Below are 20,982 nucleotides of genomic sequence, written 5' to 3'. Positions count from 1 at the left end.
GCTCGGAGGGTCGGAGGAGGGAGAGGTCAGGGATCGGGGCTGGGCGGGGGCCCCACGGTCAGGGCTCCATTGGCTGGAGGAGGCGAGAGGTGGCGAGAGGTGGCGGGGCGCTTTCGGCGCCGGCGACACCGGAGAGCAGGACTGGCACAGTCGCGGGACGGTTTGTTTGTTTATTTGGGAAGCGGGAACCAGGTGAAACTGTTGCAAGGATCTGATTGGTTGGGACAGGAGCCAATGGGAGGGTCTGGCCTGAAGGCGGCCCTGAATTCGTAGTTTGGCGGGGGAAGGGGGGGGGGGGACGGAGAGGCGAGGGGGCGTGGCCGGGGTCCCTGAGTGGGCTTCGCTGCCTGCTTGTAGCGCACTCAGGCGGTAAACAACCCTCCGCAAGTCGCTGTTAATGGTGGTGATAAACTCGTGCAAATCCCAGAGCCCCGGGGACCCGGGGACCCAGTCGGGCACCCTCTCTCTTGCTCCTTGTCACTCCCAAACATTCTCTATTCCTGTCACAGCAGTCTGGTCCACTCTCTGCCACCGTGAGTTTCGGGGGGGGGGGAGTGTCCCTGAAATACTACGTCCCTGAAAACGTTAAGGACCAGAGCCCTCAGACCTGCCGCCCACTGTGCTGCTGGCGCTCGTCGGCCCCGCTGGTCCGCTGACAAAAGCCCGCGACTCTTGAGTCCCACGAATAACGGTGATGCCTTCCAAATGAACCTAATCGTTAATCGGAGCGCATTCGTCGCCCACAAAACACAGGTTCGCTAAAAGATGGTGTTTCTGGCTGTACGATTAATGATAACTAGGAAAGCACAGATTTGGTGGGCTGCAGAGTCTACAGCCATGTTTTTCAAAAATCGGGATGTATTCTTCTGAAACCCATAAGTGTTGAGCTGAGATGAGAGTTTTCCGTGGGGGAGGCTTTGAGAGGTGCCTTCAACGGGAATTTGAAAATATAAACTTTTCTGTTCCTTGAGCGACATTGAAAAACTTTAGAAAGAGAAAAACTCCTACCCAGAACAAAGAACCATACCGAATAAATATATCCCAGTATATTTCACATCCCTCGCATCAAGAAAAGATCTTTCCTGACACCACAACCCACAACCTCCTGAACTAATTCATTCTCTCTCTCTCTCTCTCTCTCTCTCTCTTCAGGGGTGGAGATGGGTCGGGATTACATTGAAGAGTCTAAGCAGTGACCACATTTACAAAGAGGGATTCAACTGGAGAAAAGGGGAGACACACGATATTTTTCTTCACGGGAATGGAATGTCAGTTCGCCATTGCCCTAGGGTAAATACTGCAAAGGGTGTTATTTATAAAAGCTAACAGTATGCTAGGCAATGTATACATCATAAAAATACACCTCATCTTTGCTTTCTTGAGAATCTACTCTGTTAAAAAAACATATTTGAATAAATGGCTCCCTTTCGATGCTCTAATTTTGAAGGAAAAGAAATTGCTTTTGATTGTGCTGCAAATATTAGAAACGATCGTTAACATTCCCTGTGCTGCCAGTTGTTTATCAGCACAGTATATTCACAAGTGCAGGAGCAGCGGTGGTTTCTGAAAAGGGCTGAAGGCCGAATGAGTGTGGATGCTGAGAGAGCCCTGGCTGGGGCTGCTACCTGCGGGTTTCAGCTGCCTAGTCACATATGTCCGGGATTCGCTACACTTACAGCCAAAATAAGGATGAATACTCACTTGGAATTTTCGTGATAAACATTATGATATTTTATCAGTCTTGCTAAGCACAAGGTTTTGCATTAGAGAAAAATGTGAAAACATTGAGTTAGAAACAGCTTTGAAGAATAACATGACAGTTTTTAATCCATTGGAAGCATGAAAATGCATGTTATGTAAAATTTGGAAACCACTGTAAAGAAAAAATTTAAAAATTCTCGGGGCCTTTATTCTCCTGTGCATAGAGTTTTACATAAAGCACAAGCTCTTCAATATATGTAATTTTGTGTCCTATTGTTTTCACTCAGCATTGCACAATAATATGTACTGATATTAGTATGGATCAGCCAAAACATCACTTAAATGCAGTATAGTATCTCACACAGTTAAAATATATTAATATAACTGATTTTCTCTCTGCTTTGGGGTTTTTAGTGTGTTTTCATTTTTTTCAATATTATAAATATGCTGCAATGGGTATCTTGTTCCTGCAGCTTTTTTATGTTTAAGTTCATCCTTTGAGATGCAAACTGAGTACTAGAATTACTGAACTTAAAAGGAAGAATATTTGATACCTTATTTTTCAAAAATATTATATCAATTTACTCTGTCACCACATTTGCCAACATTGGTTATTCTTACTTTAAAAATAAATCACTAATATGGTGGATGAAATGGCATTCCGTTGTTTTAAATTGCATTTTTGTTTCCTAGTGAGATAAAACATTTGTGTGTAAGTTTACTGACAATATATTATCTACTATAAAATGTCTTTTAATGTCCTTTGCCCTATGGATTTGATTTTTAGTGATTTTTCCTTATTATTTGTGACTTGTTGACATAATAAAAAATGTTAAAACTCTATGTTTGTTGCAAGTGTCTTCCTTATTGATTTTGAAAATCACATTTAAATCAGATTTTCTTCTACTTTGAAAGATCTATAAATTTGGTATGTGGTAGTTTGCAGCACAGTTTAAAAGGCAGCAATCGACACACACACATGTCAGCATGATCACTTCTAACCTTTTAAAATATCTAAGGGAGAACGTAGTTTGTTCTCATGTCAACAAACTATAAGAGAGCGTCTAAATTAGTTAGATTTTAAGGCTCACTCTACAACAGTACTTTATAAGACATGATAGTTTAGGAGGAAAAGCCTAGTACTAGTTATTGTATTAACAAAGCAGTGTGGGAATAATTTGTAAAATAGCCATAGTGGAAAAGGAACAACAGTACTGAGCACTTTGTACACAGGGAGATTTTCGTAAGGGATTTACTCTGCGTTGCCTTCAATGGGAGAGGAACTGGCAAGTACGAGTCCTTGTGAACACCGAGAATGTTTGACTAGAAGGACATTATTTTCCTCCCACAAGTCAACCAAACCTCCTCCATTCTAAAGTTGTTCCAACACTGAGCTCTCCGAAGGAGACCATCATTACTGAATTGCACCAGATGCTTCGGCTTGTCTGACGTATATTTAAACTTTCATCTTCCTGGACAACTTAATGATATAGAATAGTTGTTTAGTTTAGGTCAGGTTTCCATAGGCAAAATAAAGCAGAGGGGTGGTACAGACATCTAGAGAGTCAGGCAAAAACTGGAGACTTTGTATTTGCCCTGAACTCACCAGATGGTTGCTTTACTGCTTTAACCTCCTTTGGTTGTAGATTCCTACCTTTTCATTTTTTGTTTTTATCTTTAGGGCAACTTACTGCTTTCAAAGTTAAAGTGGGTTTGCATGTCTATTTAGAATGTCTGCGAAATGTCTGGAACCAAGAGCCCGAAATACAGATTTTTTTTTCCTTAAACAACAGATAAGAAGTAATAGAATCCACAGTATTTATTATATTAGTTTTCCAGTTCCCCTGAAAAAAAGCAAAGTTGCAGCTGGCATTTTGCATCTAGAAACTAAGGTAAAGTAATAAACAAACACACTACCTTTATACCAAATCCCATCTAACGAAGAAACATGTCTTTAATGGGTTTGCCTTTAAAAGGAATTTCCTGTGATTTTGGTGTTAAAAAAGCAATTGTTTGAATTGACTAGTCAGTGATGATAAAAACTCGTCTGACTTCTTCCTTTGTGCATAAGGATAATACATATATGATCGTCAGTATTCCAAACTCAACTTGTGCTAAAATCAAAATGGATAATTGAAGTGTAAATTTACTTAATTTAAACTGCTACATTAACTATGAATGACATTATTTTAAAAGGCTAAAGCTTATGGGGCAAAGTAAGGAGTATGAAGAGAACTATTAGTCTTGCCAAATGTGTAAATTATCCTTTAAGTATTAACGCTATAGTCTTTGTAAGCTAATGCCCAATTACGTTGATAAAAATGCAGTGCTGCTCATGATACTGAAAAAATGATGCTAGCAGTGATGATCGCTTTCTCTGTGTTTGGACATCACTGAAGTCATGCAGGATGAATGATGCTTTATACACGGCGCGTGAATAAGGGTTTCCCTGTGATTTGTGGCTGCAGCCACCGTTTGCAGATGATGGCTTTGCTTCTCAGATTTTACTTCTGTGCTACTCAAAACCTCTGCTGGAGAAAACAACCATCAAATGCCTGACTGCTGCACACAGAACAGGTCTGTTTGCTGCTTTTGTTCCCTAGCAGTCTGCAGCTAAAGTAATTAGGACAAATATGTGGTTTAATTAGGCTGCTAAAGCTTCCCTGTTATCTGAAGAGTCAACTGAAAATTAACTCAGTTAAAAATCAAGCATTTTTTCCCACCTTCAAAAGATAAAAGTTTCACATAGGAATGACTTTCAGTAAGGAAGCTAAACATCAGAACAATGAAATCTGCTAGGTTTCACGCAGATTTCATCAATTTCAAACCACATACGTTCTCTATGAACAACAGGAAATTCTGCTGAATGTTGTTTCTTATCGGTATCATGTGGCACGATTGTTTTTAGTCTCAAAATTGTCAGTTCATCCCACCTTGTCTTCAAGTTAGAATCTTTGTAAATTAAAGAGGATCATTAAATGCTTACAGTTGCTCTTTTAAAAGAGTTAGTATTATAGAATTGCATTTTCCTTTGGATGTTTAGAAAACCAGCTATCTTACAATGGGAGATAATTTAAGACAATACAAGTGTACTTCAAAAAATTCATGGAAAATAGATTTTTAAAAAATCAGCTTATTTTGGTGCAAAAAATTGAAATCTATGCATAGAATTCTCAAAATACACATTTCCATGCATTTTGAAGGCCCTATCATAGGTATTATGCTTAATCGTGAGTCTTCTTTCTCTACTCTTTTCAGGGGTCATCAGATTGAATCCTATTTTCAATTCCACAGTCACCATCCAGGTCTGTGCCATGATCAACTCTAGCAGGATGGCTGAAGTAACCTCCTCAACTGGCTTCTCTCTTGTCAGTCTCTTCATATAGCCAGCAGAATACTTTCCTTTACTTGTCACTTTCATCATACCCGTCCCTCCTTTACCCCACCCCCACCGCATCAGACCTAAACTCCTAACCCTAACATGTAAGTTTACTTTTTCCCCATTGACACCAAAACCAACCCTCTTTCTCATATACTCTTGCTGCATATAACCAAACTTCCCCCTTATTCTACTTAGAATCCACTCTCACTGTCCACACTCTGGTTCATTGGTTTCTATATGGCTTTTCATATATGATTTGTCCATTTCCACCTTTTCTTAACCTGTTCCACAGGTCTAAAATGCTCTTTCCATTATCATTACCAACTGATGCCAGTCATCTCTCTCAAGACTAAGATCAAGACTCAGTAAAGCTTTCCTCACTCACATAATCCCAATGCCACTACCACCTAATCTTCTTAAACATTTGGATGTAGGTAGAGATAAGGAATTAGATGGTATTCATTGATAGTCAAATCATTGTTAAATGACAGTTGTTAAAATCAGTAACACTCCTCTTACCACTTGGTAATCTGCACCCCCCTACCCCCAACTCCATTTGTCCACCCAATACTGGCTACTCAAGTCCCTCCCTCAGGAACTCCCACCTCCTCTTCACTATCTAACAATTATGAGGTTAGCTGCTAACACAGCAGTGGGGGGCTTCCTGGGCCCCAGAACTTGAACCCTGATTAGCATACATTCTGATTGGTTGACTTGTGCTACACAGGTTGTTAAATAGTTAAAATGGGGGGCCACCTGCAGTGTCAGCATCCTGGATCAAGTTGGGGCTGCACCACTTCCATCCAGCTCCCAGCTAATGTGCCTGAGAAAGCCTAGGAGGGTGGCCCCAAGTCTTTGAGCCCCTGCCACCCATGTGGGAGACCCAGAAGAAGTTCCTGGCACCTAGCTTCAAATCAGCCCAGCTCCAGCTGTTGCAGCCATCTGAGGAATAAACTAGAGATGGAAGATCTCTCTCTCTCTCTGTCTGTCTCTCTCTGAGTCTCTCTCTCTCTCTCTCTCTCTCTCTCTCTCTCTGTAACTCTGCCTTTCAAATAAAATAACTAAATCTTTAAAAATAAATAAATAGTTAAAATAATCAATACAACTAATCCCCGAGTTGGGAATATTGTTCTAGACTATAAACATTTTGAGGATCAGGACTTTGTCATACTCATCTTGGTTTTCTCCCTAGTATGTGTTTGATTCAAGGACGGCATGGAGGAAGGAAGGGAGGAGGAAGTGGCAAGGGAGTTGGGGCAAAAGGAAGGAAGAGCAGTAAAGGAAGAAGGAAGGAATGGAGGGAGAAGGGAGAGAAGGATGAAGGAAGAGAGGGACCGAGGGAGGTAGGGAGCTAAGGGAAGAGGAAAAGGAAAGAAGAAAAGCAAAGAAAGAAGGAGGGAGGGAGGGAGGGAGAATGTAGGAAAGGAGGGAGGTGGGGAGTAAAGGGAGGAGGAAGAAGAAGGGAAGAGAAGGAAGGAACGAGGCAGGGAGGGATGGAGGGAAGGAAAAAGGAAAGAAGAGAAAAGAAATGTTCAAGCCAGGTCTAAATGGTCAATGCAGACTATGTCCCCCTCCAGATCACTTGTCACAGTGCCCAAGGCCTCCCACGACCGGTAAGGCTAGGTGGCTTTGGCCTGATTTCACATCTTTTCCCCTTCAAAAGCATCCTGCCCATCTTTTCTTTTTGTTTGTCATCAGTCCGAGACTCTTCTCACGTGTCATTTTGCGATGGTTGTCTGGAAACTCAGGAAGTATCTGTACCCTATGTTTGTCCCTCCCTCCCTTATTACATCTGAGGATGAAGAAATTCTAACTCTGATCCTGGAGGGTGATAAATAAAGATCAACCTGGTACTTGTCTGTTCTTTTTTTTTTTTAAGATCTATTTATTCATTTGAAAGTCAGAGTTACACAGAGTGAGGAGAGGCGGAGAGAGAGAGAGAGAGAGAGAGAGAGAGAGGTCTTCTATCCTATTGTTCACTCCCCAGTTGGCTGCAATGGCCAGAGCTGCGCTGATCCAAAGCCAGGAGCCAGGAACTTCTTCCAGGTCTCCCACATGGGTGCAGGGGTCCAAGGACCTGGGCCGTCCTCCACTGCTTTCCCAGGCCATAGCAGAGAGCTGGATTGGAAGTGGAACAGCTGGGTCTCGAACTGGCTCCCATATGGGATGCTGGCACTTCAGGCCAGGGCATTAACCCACTGCGCCACAGCGCCAGCCCCACACTTGTCTGTTCTTGATACTGTTGTTTTTCCCTACTATTCCCCTACTAGAATGTAAGCTCCCTGTATTCCTATACATTTTCCATGTATGTCACCATGTATTCCCAGAGCCTAGAACAGTGCCTAACACATAGTAGAGATTCTCAATAGATACTGTTGAGGGGAAGGTGTCTGGCACAGTGGTTGAGACACCACTTGGGCTGCCCACATCCCATACTGGAGTGCATGGGTCCCAGTCCCTGTTCTGTTCCCCATCCATCTCAGGTTCCCGTTATTGCACACCCTCGAGGGCAGAGGTAATGACTCAAGTAATTAGGTGCCTGTCCAAGCCATGTGGGAGACCTGGATTGAGTTCCCAGATGCCTGCTTCAGCCTGGCCCAGTCCTGGCTGTCATGGGCATTTGGGCAGTGAACGAGCAGATGGGAGATCTCTCTTTCTCTGTTTCTCTGTCTCTGTCTCTCTGCCCTTCAAAATAAATAAGTAAACAAATATTTTTAAAACGCTATTGGATTAGTGAATGAAAATGAAAAAAAAAAATACATGGTTTGCTAGTAGAATAGAAACTTCCTGAACTACAAATGCTCTTGAGAGCTTTCCTTCAGAATCTCCCAGAAAGCCTCACTTATCTAATTAAGCATACTCTTTCTCAAGCAGCAGCATTCAAAATATGCCCAGATGTATTTCATAAGTGTATCTCATAGTCACTTTTTTTTCTGATTTCTGCCTAATTGCTTGCATCACAACAATTTTGCTTTCTACTATATTTCACTGGTAAACGTACCACACAATGTCATTAATGATTCATCAAATAGGAGTCTTTGGGAAAATTTATAAATCCAATCAGTAGTGATGCACGTTTATGTTGGGAAAATATGCTCCAAGTTGCAAACAACCATCTTACAAACTGCTATCTGAAATGTAACCATTGTGAGTTAGTCCTGAATTTTGTATTCACTCAATACTTTACAGTGAGAGAATGGGTTCTGAGTTGTAAGAACTCTTCAGTTGCCTCCTATGTGGATGCTTTATCTTTCCAGGTGTTTTGTAAGCCCCACCCCACTGAGGGCAGGGATCACACTTTTCTACCTTTGTTCTTCTCTTCATGGCATCTAATACTGCACTAAACTCCGTGACCAAATGTTGAATTATCGATTTTTATCTAAATGCAAAATACAACACGAAATGATGAGCCCAGAGACTATTATTTTTGCAAAAGATAAAATATCAGGCATTCAAGACACTCTTTAGTACTTAGGGTCATTGCTGTTGAGAGCCAGGTTAGAGACCACATTTTGTTCAGGCTTGTTAATCATTGCTTCTTGTCGTATTTTCTTTCACATGACGTTTATTAAAAAGAGCAACAATAAATCATAATTATAAAAATATCAGCAGCATAGGTTTAAAATATTTCATTCTTCATTAATTATATGTTCCCTCTTCCTCTTAAATACATCATCAGGGAGAATTATGAACTATTATGTAAAGAATGTTACTTGAGTTAAGGAGTTAGGAAGTGAAATAATTATGCTTATTTATTTCAAGACATTTTCCAAATGTGAGGTTAAGCAGTCAAGAAGAGTAAACAGAGAAAACTTTCATTTTTGATCAGAGGACAAAGAAATTTAGACTTCCTCATACTATACTTCCTTCTGTGACAATGTATTAAAATTACATGGGATCATACCTCCTAACCTGTGTGAGAGTTACATGGGCATTCAGTTTTAATTGTTATTTAAGCTGTATTAAACATGTATTTTATACATGTGTCTGTATGTATATGATATGTTTTACCACCAAAAAAAAAACATATTAAAGAAAAATCAGATTCAAAGAGGTAAGCATTTAATACTTCATACTGATTCAAAATCAAGGACCAAAAAAAAAAATCAAGGACCAGTGGGGCTGGCACTGTGGCATAGTGGGTAAAGCCACCGCCTGAAGTGCCAGCAGACCATATGGGCGACGGTTCAAGTCCCGGCTCATCCACTTCCAATCCAGCTCTCTGCTATGGCCTGGGAAAGCAGTAGAAGTTGGCCCAAGTGCCTGGGCCCCTGCACCTGTGTGGGAGACCTGGAAGAAGCTCCTGGCTCCTGGCTTCTGGCTTCCGATTAGCTCAGCTCTGGCCATTGTGGCCATTTGGGGAGTGGCTGGAAGACCTCTCTCTCTCTCTCTCTCTCTGCCTCTCTGTAACTCTGCCTTTCAAATAAAATAAATAAATCTTTTAAAAAAATCAAGGATCTGTATAAACCATTCATTTTTGCTAATTAGCATTCAGAAAGGAATAATAATGTAATGTTCAAGAAACAGGTAACATTTGTATCCAGAATGAAGTGTCCCTTGGAAAATAAAATTAATGATTTCAGTATCAATAAATACAAAACAAGCAAAAAAATATCTTGCCCATTTAAAAAGATTTTTTAAAAGGACATTTTGGGGGCTGGCACTGTGGTGTAGCAGGTAAAGCTGCCACCTGCAGTGCTGGCATCCCATTTGGGCTCTGGTTCGAGTCCCGGCTGCTCCACTTCCAACACCGCTCTCTGCTATGGCCTGGGAAGGCAGTAGAAGATGGCCCAAGTGCTTGGGTCCCTGCACCCATATGGGACACTCGGAGGAAGCTCCAGCCTCCTGGCTTCAGATAGGCACAGCTCCAGCTGTTGTAGCCATTTGGGGAGTGAACCAGCAGATGGAAGACCTCTCTCTCTCTCTCTCTCTCTTTCTTTTTCTGTAATTCTGCCTTTCAAATAAAATAAATGAATCTTTTTAAAAGAAGGATATTTTGGGGTGGGCATTCTGGCAGTTGGAGTCCCAGTTACTCCACTTCTGATCCAGCTTCCAGCTAGCGAGCATCCTGAGAGGCAGGAGATGATGGCCCAAGTACTTGGGTTCTTGCCACCCAGGTGGGAGACCAGAACAGAATTCTGGGATCCTGGCTAAGGCCCTGCCCAAACTTGGGCTGTTGCAGGCAGCTGGGGAGTGAACCAGTGGCTGAAAGATCTCTTTCTCCTCCCCCTCTCACGTCTCTCCTTCTCCTTATCATTCTGTCTTTCAAATAAATTAAAAAGCAATCTTTTTTTTTAATTGCTTGAAGAGCCCTCTGAAAACTTCTTGTAGAATCAGAATCAAAATGGAGTGAGTGTGGCTAAAAGCTAATTGCAGATCTCTTGCTTCTGTACATATTCGCTTTGCTTGCTAACGGCTAAGGGTGTATCTTGTGAAACTCTGTGGGCCCAAATTCCCAGGAACTAGGTTGACCGAAACGTGTCCTTCACTGTTATCTTACCACCATATCTTGGATCTGTCATTGGGTTTGTTGTTGTTAACTGTTATCTTACAACCATATTCTGGTTTTCCTCTTTATTGTTCACTGCATACCAGGGGTCCGGTTCGAAATTGTGAGCCCTAGTGGACAGAATACTCTAAAAAGCAGTGTAACACGCTGTTGGAGGCCGCACTCTGGCAAGGAGTGTCTGTCCCGATTGGTGGCCGGTCCCAATCGGTTGCCTTGCCTCTCCTTTGTCTCTCATTTGCTTCTCATTTTCCATAAAATTCATGTGTGACTGTTACTGGTTTTTGTAATGCTCTGTTTTAGCTGACGACTGGATGCAACATCCTGTCACACGGTTCAGCACTCCTCTGCCATCTTTGCAGTGTTATAGAATTAAAGCTGAGAACAGCACTCCACAAAGTGAGTCATGTAAATTCTGAAACTCTACTCCCAGTACTGAGCTGTACCAGCTGATATTCATCAAGGCGTACTTACTTTTCCTTTGCAACTAGTTTTGTTTCTTTATACACTCTGTATATATGTGTGTACAGTATAACAACAGGATGCCATCAACAAGATTGGAAATTTCTTGAAGAGAGGGGTACCTTATTGTCCATCATTCATGCTCCCTGCATGGCTCGTTCTGTTAGTCATCTATTACTTTTGCTTGATTTGCAAATTCATGCATGTCACATTCAGATAGCTTGTGATTGCTTTGTCTCCCCCATTTTCTACCCAAAAGAATGTGTTGGACAATATAAGGATCACAGTCTCCTGTCATGCCAAGTATATGCTCTGGATGCAATTAGAATCACTAATTGTTTTAGGGTATTTGTACAATTAAAATGATTGAAATATAAATTGTATAGCATGATGTGATTTGTGAATCTTTTAAAGCATTATTCTAGAAATCACTTTGGGGGCTGGCATGTGGCACAGTGGGCTAAGCCTCTGCTTGTGACACCTCTATCCCAAATTATAGTGCTGGTTCCATTCCTGGCTACCTTGCTTCCATTCCAGCTCCCTGCTAACGTGCCTCGGGAGCAGCAGATAATAATCCAAATGGGAGACATAGATGGAGTTCCAAGTTACCGAGTTAGGTCTGAACCAGACCTTGCTTTTGTGTCCATTTAGGGAATGAGCCAGTGAGTGGATAGCAGACTCATATATTCTCTTCTTCTCTCTCTATAGCGCTGCCTTTCAAAAAACATACACACATACATAAACTCACTGTGGATCTGAAGAGGAGCAGCTGGGACTAGAACCGGTGTCCATATAGGATGCCAGCACCACAGGCAGAGGATTAACCCACTGCGCCATGGCATTGGTCCCTAATCCTAGTTTACTCTTAAAAAATGAGAGGTTAGAGCAAAGTGCTTTTTAATGTTTCTGAGATGGGTAGAAAGAGGCTGGACACCATTCAGATGTGTCTATCCATCTATGCTACATATTTAGACAGTTCCTTAGTTTGAATATCCACAGAAATCTTTACTCTGCCCTGAGATCAAACATCTTAAGAACTGGACATCTTAAATGATTAAGATGCAAGTTTGCTTACATCTCTTTTTACTTTCCTTTTTAAGATTTTTTTAAAAGATTTTATTTATTTATTTGAGAGGTAGAGTTACAGACAGAGAGAGGGAGAGACACAGAGAAAGGTATTCCATCCAGTGGTTCACTCCTCAAATGGCCACAGTAGCCAGGGCTGGGCCACACTGAAGCCAGGAGCTTCTTCCAGGTCTCCCACACAGGTGCAGGGACCCAAGCCATCTTTCACTGCTTTTCCAGGCCATTAGCAGAGAGCTAGATCGGAAGTGGAGCAGTCAGATTATGAACTGGCAGCCGTATGGGATGCCAGCACAGCAGGCGGAGGCTTAGCCTACTATGCCACAGCGCCAGCCCTTCCTTTACTCATTTATTCAAAAATGTTTCCTGCAAATGAGCTGTAGGTCCTGCACAAGTGGTAGTGGATAACACAGACAAGGTCTTTATTTTCATGGAGTTTATATTGTAGTAGGGGATTGACAAACATATAAGAAAATATCAGGTGGAGACAGGTTCTGTGATGAGAAATGGACCTGGATGATATGCTAGGGAATTCAACCATGTTGGGTAGTCAAGGTCTCTTTCTAAGGAAATGACTTTGCTCAGAGATGCAGATGCCAGGCAGGAACTAGTCATGCAAGGATCAGAAGAATTTCAGACACTGGAAGAGAAAGTACAAAGGTATTAAAACGTGTATGAGTTTGGAGTACTTGAGGAACTGAAAGACCCCTGGGTCAAACAGCAGGAGGCAGGGAGCAAAGAGCCACCTGACTCAACTATAGGTTGAGGTAAAGAGTCTGGAGTTTATTCTCATTACAATGGACAGCCGTTAGAGAGGTTTTAGCAAGAGAGTGACATGATTTGATTTATGTTTTCAAAAGAACACTTTGGCTGTCACTCCAATTGTAGGTGGTCAAAATTGGAAGCTGGAAGAGCAGCTAAGAAAATAGTATTTTAGTGCTCCAGATAAAGGTGGCTTAGGCACGGTGATAGCGCTGGAGGTAGAGATAAGTGGACAAAATTGAGATATATTTGGAGGGTAAAATCTACAGAAGTTGCAGAGGGATTGGATTTACAGTTTAAGGAAAAGGGGTGAATCAGTGATGAGGCTTAGGTGTTTGGCACGAACAGATTTGATGGAGTTCTTATGAAGTAAACCTTTTTTTTTTTTTTTTACAAAAAATAGAAGTCACTGAACAATACACTCTATTGGAACTCTTATTTTTCTGTATTTAAGTGCAGACTCACATGATTTTGAACAGCTATAATAAGGGAATCAGGATCTTTGAACCATTTGACATTGTTTTTAATATTATTTCACACAAAAAATTCTATATATCAACATAATCCCCAACCTTGTCATTGTTAATATAAATATATTATTCTCATACATTCCCCTATTATTGTTCCTGCTGTCATTCCAATCAAAGTGTGTGTACACACACACACACACACATATGATTTATTTATTTATTTGAAAGGCAGAAATACAGAGAGAGAAGGGGGGGCGGAGAGAGAGAGAGAATCAGTCTTCCATCCACTGGTTCTCTCCCCAAATGTCCACAATGACTAGGGCTGGGCCAGGCTGAAGTTAGGAGCAGAAGCTTCTTCTACATCTCATGCAGGTGCAGGGCCCAAGCACTTGGGCCATCTTCTACTGCTTTCCCAGGCCATTAACTGGGAGCTGGATCAGAAGTGAAACAGCCAGGACTTGAACCAGTGCCCATTTTGTAGAGTCAAAATCAAAATGGAGTGAGTGTGGCTAAAAGCTAATTGCAGATCTCTTGCTTCTGTACATATTAGTTTTGCTTGCTAAGGGCTAAGGGTGTATCTTGTGAAACCATGTGGACCCAAAGTCCAAGGAACTAAGTTGGCAGAAATGTGTCCTGCACTGTCATCTTATGCACTGCACTGTTATCTTACAACCACATCTTGGATCTGCGATTTGTTCCTGGGTTTGTTATTGTTAACTGTTATCTTACAGCCATATTCTGTTTTTTTTTTTTTTTTAATTCTTCACTGCATACCAGGGGTTTGAAATTGTGAGCCTTAGTGGACAGAATACTATAAAAAGCTGTGTAACTCGCTGTTGGGGGCCGCACCCTGGTAAGGAGTGTTGGTTACAATCGGTGGCTGGTCCAATCAGTTGCCTTGCCTCTCATTTGTCTCTTATTTGCCTCTCATTTTCAATAAAATTCATGTGTGTCTGTCACTGGATTTTGTAGCACTGTATTTTAGCTGATGAGTGGATGCAACATTTCGTGCATTGGCCAGGAAAGTTAAAGGCCTGCAAGAGGGCCTTTTCTCTGGATTGGAGAGGTAAGGATTGTTTTCGGGATGCACCTGGGTGACTCTTGCAGGTCTGCTGGATGTGGCTATAGACCTAGAGTTGGGGCTCCTACCGGGATGCTGGTGTACCCCTTTTGGTTTGGTAAGGATCCTACTGATAAGTGGCCTCCACGGGGTGCTGGAACTGCAGGCAGTGGCTTTACACGTTATGCCACAATGCCGGCCCCTAAATTTTTTTTAAAGATGTATTTACTTATTTGAAAGGCAGAGTGACAGAGAGAATGGGAGATACACACATATGCATTCACACATCCACACAGAGAGAGATCTTCCATCTGCTGGTTCACTCCCAAATGGCCACAGTGGCCAAGACTGGGCCAGGCAGAAGCCAGGAGCCTAGAACTCCATCCTGGTGTCCCACATGAATGGCAGGGCCCCAAGCACTTGAGCCATCTTCAGCTGCTTTCCCAGGCACAATAGCAAGGAACTGGATTGGAACTGAGCAGCTGGGAATCAAACCAGGGCTCTGACACCAGATGCTGGCATTACAAGCAACAGCTTAATGCATTGCACTACAGCCAGTATTTTAAATTAGAGCAAGTCTGGTGCGTGGTATATCATTGTTGCATTACTTTACATTTCACTTGTGACTATTGGTTGATGATGAGCATCCTTACATACACTAATGGTCATTTATGTATCTTTTCTTGTAAAGTGTTTCTTCATGTTTGTTGCCATGTTTAATTGTTATGTCTTTCTCTTTTTTCTTTTTTTCTTTATTTATTTGAAAGGCAGAGTTACAGAGAGGCCGAGACAGAGAGAGAGATCATCCATCCACTGATTCACTCCCCAGATGGCCACAACTGCCATAGCTGGGCCGATCTTAAGCTAGGAGCCAGGCACTCCATCCGGGTCTCCTACTTGGGTGGCAGGGACCCAAGCACTTGTACTATCTTCTACTACTTTCCCAGGCATAGAAGCACGTAGCTGGATCGGACATGGAGCATCTGGGTTGTGAACCAGGGATTCTGACCCTGTGGGTGACAGCATCATGGGCTATGCCACAGCGGGGAGGGGATGGGATGGAGAGAGCTCCCTTTTTCTTAATTCGTCAGTTTTCTTTATGTATAATCTATTGAGTCATTATTCAAATATACGCATTGCAGATGTCTTTTGCAATTATATAGCTTATTTTTTTCATTTTGCTAATGATGTATTTTTAAACAGCCTTACTGAAACTTAATCCACTTCCCACACAATTTACTCATTGAAAGTTATAATGCAGTAACTTTTTGAATTGTGCAACCATTAACACAATAAGCTTTGGTATATTTTCATTACCCTCAAAAGAAACTACTTATTCGCTAGTAGTCTCTGTCTCTTGTCTTCCAGTGCCCATTAATCTTCCTTATTTCTCTGTAGATAGGCCTTTTCTAGAAATTTCATGTAAAACAAAACAATTATACAAAGTGTGATAATTTTTGACTGGATCCTTTCACTTAGAATAATCACATCCAACTATGTTAGAGCATGTGTTAGCACCTCTTTCCATATTATTCCAGAATAACATTTCCTTGCATAAAGGCACCCCCGCTCGGTTATCCATTCATCACTGAAGGACATTTGCAGTGTTTCTACTTTGTGACCATTATAAACACTGCTGTTATGGATACTCTTGTACATGATCTTAGAGACATATGTATTTTTTTATTTTTTTAACTTTTATTTAATGAATATAAATTTCCAAAGTACAGAATATGGATTACAATGGATTCCCCCCATAATGTCCCTCCAACCCGCAACCCTCCCCTTATCCCCTCCCTCTCCCCTTCCATTCACATCAAGATTCATTTTCGATTCTCTTTATATACAGAAGATCAGTTTAGCATACATTAAGTAAAGATTTCAACAGTTTGCTCCCACACAGAAACATAAAGTGTAAAATACTGTTTGAGTACTAGTTATAGCATTAAATCTCAATGTACAGCACACTAAGGACAGAGATCCTACATGAGGAGTAAGTGCACAGTGACTCCTGTTGTTGACTTAACAAATTGACACTCTCGTTTTTTAAAGATTTATTTATTTGAAAGTCAGAATTACACACAGAGAGAAGGAGAGGCAGAGGCAGAGAGAGAGAGAGAGAGAGAGAGAGAGAGAGAGAGATATCTTCCATCTGCTGGTTCACTTCCCAATTGACCACAACAGCTGGAGCTGCACCAATCCGAAGCCAGGAGCCAGGAGCTTCTTCCAAGTCTCCCATGTGGGTGCAGGGGCCCAGGGACTTGGGCCATCTTCTGCTTTCCCAGGCCATAGCAGAGAGCTGGATTGGAAGTGGAGCAGCTGGGACCTGAACTGGCGCCCATATGGGATGCCGACACTGCAGGCGGCGGCTTTACCTGCTATGCCACAGCGCCGGCCCCAAGACATATGTTTTAATTTCTTTGGGGACCATACCTAGGAACTGCTGTATCATATTTTGATACAGTATCTGTTTAATTGTTGGAAGAACTGAAAGATCATTTTCCAAAGTGACTGAACCTTTTTATGTTCCCACAAGAAATATAAGAGAATTCCAATCTGTCCATATGATTCCTAAAGCCTCTTTTATTTTATTGTTATAGCCACTCAGTGGATGTGAAGTGATACCTTATTATAGTTTTAATCTGAGTATCTCTGAAGGCTAATGATGTTTAGCTTCTCTTATTTATTGGCCATGTGTATGCCTTCTTTGGAGAAATGTATATTCAAATAATTTGCCCATGTTTAATTGGATATTTCTCCTTCTTATCGTTGAGGGTAAGAACTGTTTACACCTCCTAGATAAAAGTGCCTTGCCAGCTATATAATATGTAATTATGTTCTCTCATTCCATGAGTTACCTTTTCACTTTCTTCATAATGTATTTTCACAAGCAAAATTTTTGAATTTTCATTATTTTAATAATGATATTTTGAGTAACAGGAGTTTTTAATATCGATAAATTCCAGTTTGTCCTTTTAAAATTATTGGTGGTTTTCCTATTCTATTTAGAAAATCTTTGTCAGGACAGGCGTTGTGGTGCAGCAGGTTAAGCTGCTACCTGCAGTGCCAGCATCCTATATAGGCACTGGTTCAAGGCCCTCTGCTCCACTTCTCTCTCTCTTTTTTAAAAAAAATTATTTATTTACTTGAAAGTCAGAGTTACACAGAGAAAGAAGGAGAGGCAGAGAGAGAGAGAGAGAGAGAGAGAGAGAGAGAGTCTTCCATCCACTGGTTCATTCCCCAATTGGCCACAACAGCTGGAGCTGGACCAATCTGAAGCCAGGAGCCAGGTGCCAGGAGCTTCATCTCCGGGTGCAGAGGCCCAAGGACTTGGGCCAACTTGTATTGCTTTCCCAGGCCATAGCAGAGAGCTGGATCAGAAGAGGAGCAGCCAGGACTCGAATCAGTGCCCATATGGGATACCAGCACTGCAGACAGTGGCTCTACCTGCTATGCAACACTGGCTGCTCCACTTCTAATCCAGCTTTCTGCCTGGGAAAACCAGAAGAAGGTGGACTAAGTGCTTAGGCCCCTGACACCCTCACAGGAGACCTGGATGAAACTCCTGGTTCCTGGCTTGTCCTGGCTCAGTCTTGGCCATTGTGGATATTTGGGGAGTGAACCAGCAGATAGAATACCTCCCTCTCTCTCTAACTATGCCCTTCAAATAAACAAATAAATCCTCAAAAATGAAAATCTTTGTCTATCCAAAGGACATTAAATCATTTCCTTATGTTTTTGTTTTTGTTTCAATTTACATTTAGAAATAATACTTTTTAAAGATTAATTTTATTTATTTGAAAGACAGAGTTACAGAGAGAGGTAGAAACAAAGAGAGAGGTCTTCCATCCGCTGGTTCACTCCCCAGATGGCCGCAACACCTGGAACAGCACCAATCTGAAGCCAGGAGCTTCTTCTGGGTCTCCCACGCGGGTGCAGGGGCCCAAGCACTTGGGCCATCTTCTACTGCTTTCCCAGGCCACAGCAGAGAGCTGGATCAGAAGAGGAGTAGCCAGGACTAGAACCGGCACCCAAATGGATGCCAGCACTTCAGGCCAGGGCATTAACCCGCTGCGCCACAGTGCCGGCCCCTAAACAATACGTTTTGAATTAATTTTTCTCTGAGGTGTGAGGTGAGGTAGTCATCAGATAGGCTGTTCTGGACTCTGCTATCATTGATCTATTTGCCTATCTTTTTGCCAATATGATGCCGTCTTAATTACTACAGCTTCACCGTAAGTCATGCAATCTAGTATAACTAGTGTAGATCTTCCAACTTTGTTCTTCAACATATTTTTCATTATGTTAGATCCTTTGCACTTCATATACATTTTTAAATTAGCCTCAACAATTTTTCACAAACAAACATCGTGGAAGTTTATTAGAATTGGGCTGAATGTGTAATTTGACTTGTTTGAGAATGGACATCCCAATATAGTTTTGTCTTCCAACTCACAAACGTGATATAACACTCAGTTTATCTATGTCTATTCTCAGCATTGCTTTGTAGTTTTCATTGTAAAAATTTAAATTTCATTAAATTTATTTGCAGCTATCTGAAATTTTTATTATATATATTAGAAATGGTTTTAAATTCTTTCCAGTTTTTTTCAATGAGCATGCATAGATTTAATATTTTTAAATATTTGCCATATTGCTTCATATATAAATACTTTATATATAATATATGTATGATGTATGTGCATACTATATTTATTAGAAGCAGGGGTGGGTATATTAATACCATATAAGAAAGCCGGTGCCGTGGCTCACCAGGCTAATCCTCCGCCTTGCGGCGCAGGCACACTGGGTTCTAGTCCCAGTCGGGGCGCCAGATTCTGTCCTGGTTGCCCCTCTTCCAGGCCAGCTCTCTGCTGTGGCCCGGGAGTGCAGTGGAGGATGGCCCAAGTGCTTGGGCCCTGCACCCCATGGGAGACCAGGATAAGTATCTGGCTCCTGCCTTTGGATCAGCACGGTGCACCGCCCACAGCACGCCGGCTGCGGTGGCCATTGGAGGGTGAACCAACGGCAAAGGAAGACCTTTCTCTCTCTCTCTCTCACTGTCCACTCTGCCTGTCAAAAAAAAATACCATATAACAAAGTTCATAAAATGAAGAAAGAAGAGTATATATTACGAAGGAATATAATTCAGTGAAGATAACATTTATAAATATCTATATATTGTTAAACCAAATAATATCCCTCTCTCTATCTATATATATAGTATTAACTCCTACATATGAATGAAAACTTGGTATTTGTCTATGTCTAGCTTTTTAATTAGTAGAATGATCTCTAGTTTCACCCATTGGTTTCAAATTTCAGAATTTCACCAGTTTTGATGGATGAATATTATTTCATTGTGTATATGTGTGTGTCTGTGTGCCTATGATTTTCTTTTATTTTAACTTTTATTTAGTAGATATAAATTTCCAAAGTACAGTTTATGGATTACAATGGCTTTTCCCCCCTATAACTTCCCTCCCACCTGCAACCCTCCCATCTCCTGCTCCCTCTCCCATTCCATTTACATCAAGATTCATTTTCGATTATCTTTATATACAGAAGATCAATTTAGTATATATTAAGTAAAGATTTCATCACTTTGTCCCCACACAGAACACAAAGTGCCAAATACTGTTTGAGCACTAGTCATATCATTAATTCACATTGAACTACACATTAAGGACGGAGATCCTACATGGGGAGTAAGTGCATAGTGACTCCTGCTGTTGACTTAACAAATTGACACTCTTGTTTAAAGCGTCAGTAATCTCCCCAGGCTCTAGTCATGAGTTGCCAAGGTCATGGAAGCCCCCTTGAGCTGGCCGACTTTGATCTTATTTCGACAAGGCCATTGTCAAAGTGGAAGTTCTCTCCTCCCTTCAGAGAAAGGTACCTCCTTCTTTGATGGCCCGTTATTTCCACTGGGATCTCACTCGTGGAGATCTTTCATTTAGGTTTTTTTTGGCCACAGTGTCTTGGCTTTCCATGCCTAAAATACTCTCATGGGCTCTTCAGCCAGATCCAAATGCCTTAAGGGCTGATTCTGAGGCCAGAGTGCTGTTTAGGACATCTGCCATTCTCTGAGTCTGCTGTGTATCCTGCTTCCCAAGTTGGATTGTTCTCTCCATTTTTAATTCTATCAGTTAGTATTAGCAGACACTAGTCTTGTTTATGTGATCCCTTTGACTCTTAGACCTATCATTGTGGTCTATTGTGTCCTGAAATTGATCACTTGGACTAGTGAGGTGACATTGGTACATGCAACCTTGATGGGATTGAATTGGAATCCCCCGTCACATTTCTAACTCCACCAATTGGGGCAAGTCAGCTTGAGCATGTCCCAAATTGTACATCTCCTCCCTCTCTTATTCCCACTCTTATATTTAACAGAGATCACTTTTCCGCTAACTTTGAACACCTAAGAATAACTGTGTGTTAATTACATAGCTCAACCCATGGTATTAAGTAGAACAAACAAAAATGCTAAAAGGGATATAGTATTAAATTGTACATCAGAAGTGATGATAAGGACTGATCAAGTCATTGTTTC

Source organism: Oryctolagus cuniculus, chromosome X (genome assembly GCF_964237555.1).
Source record: "Oryctolagus cuniculus chromosome X, mOryCun1.1, whole genome shotgun sequence".
Lineage (NCBI taxonomy): Eukaryota > Metazoa > Chordata > Mammalia > Lagomorpha > Leporidae > Oryctolagus > Oryctolagus cuniculus.
Note: the sequence above shows the minus strand (reverse complement) of the source record.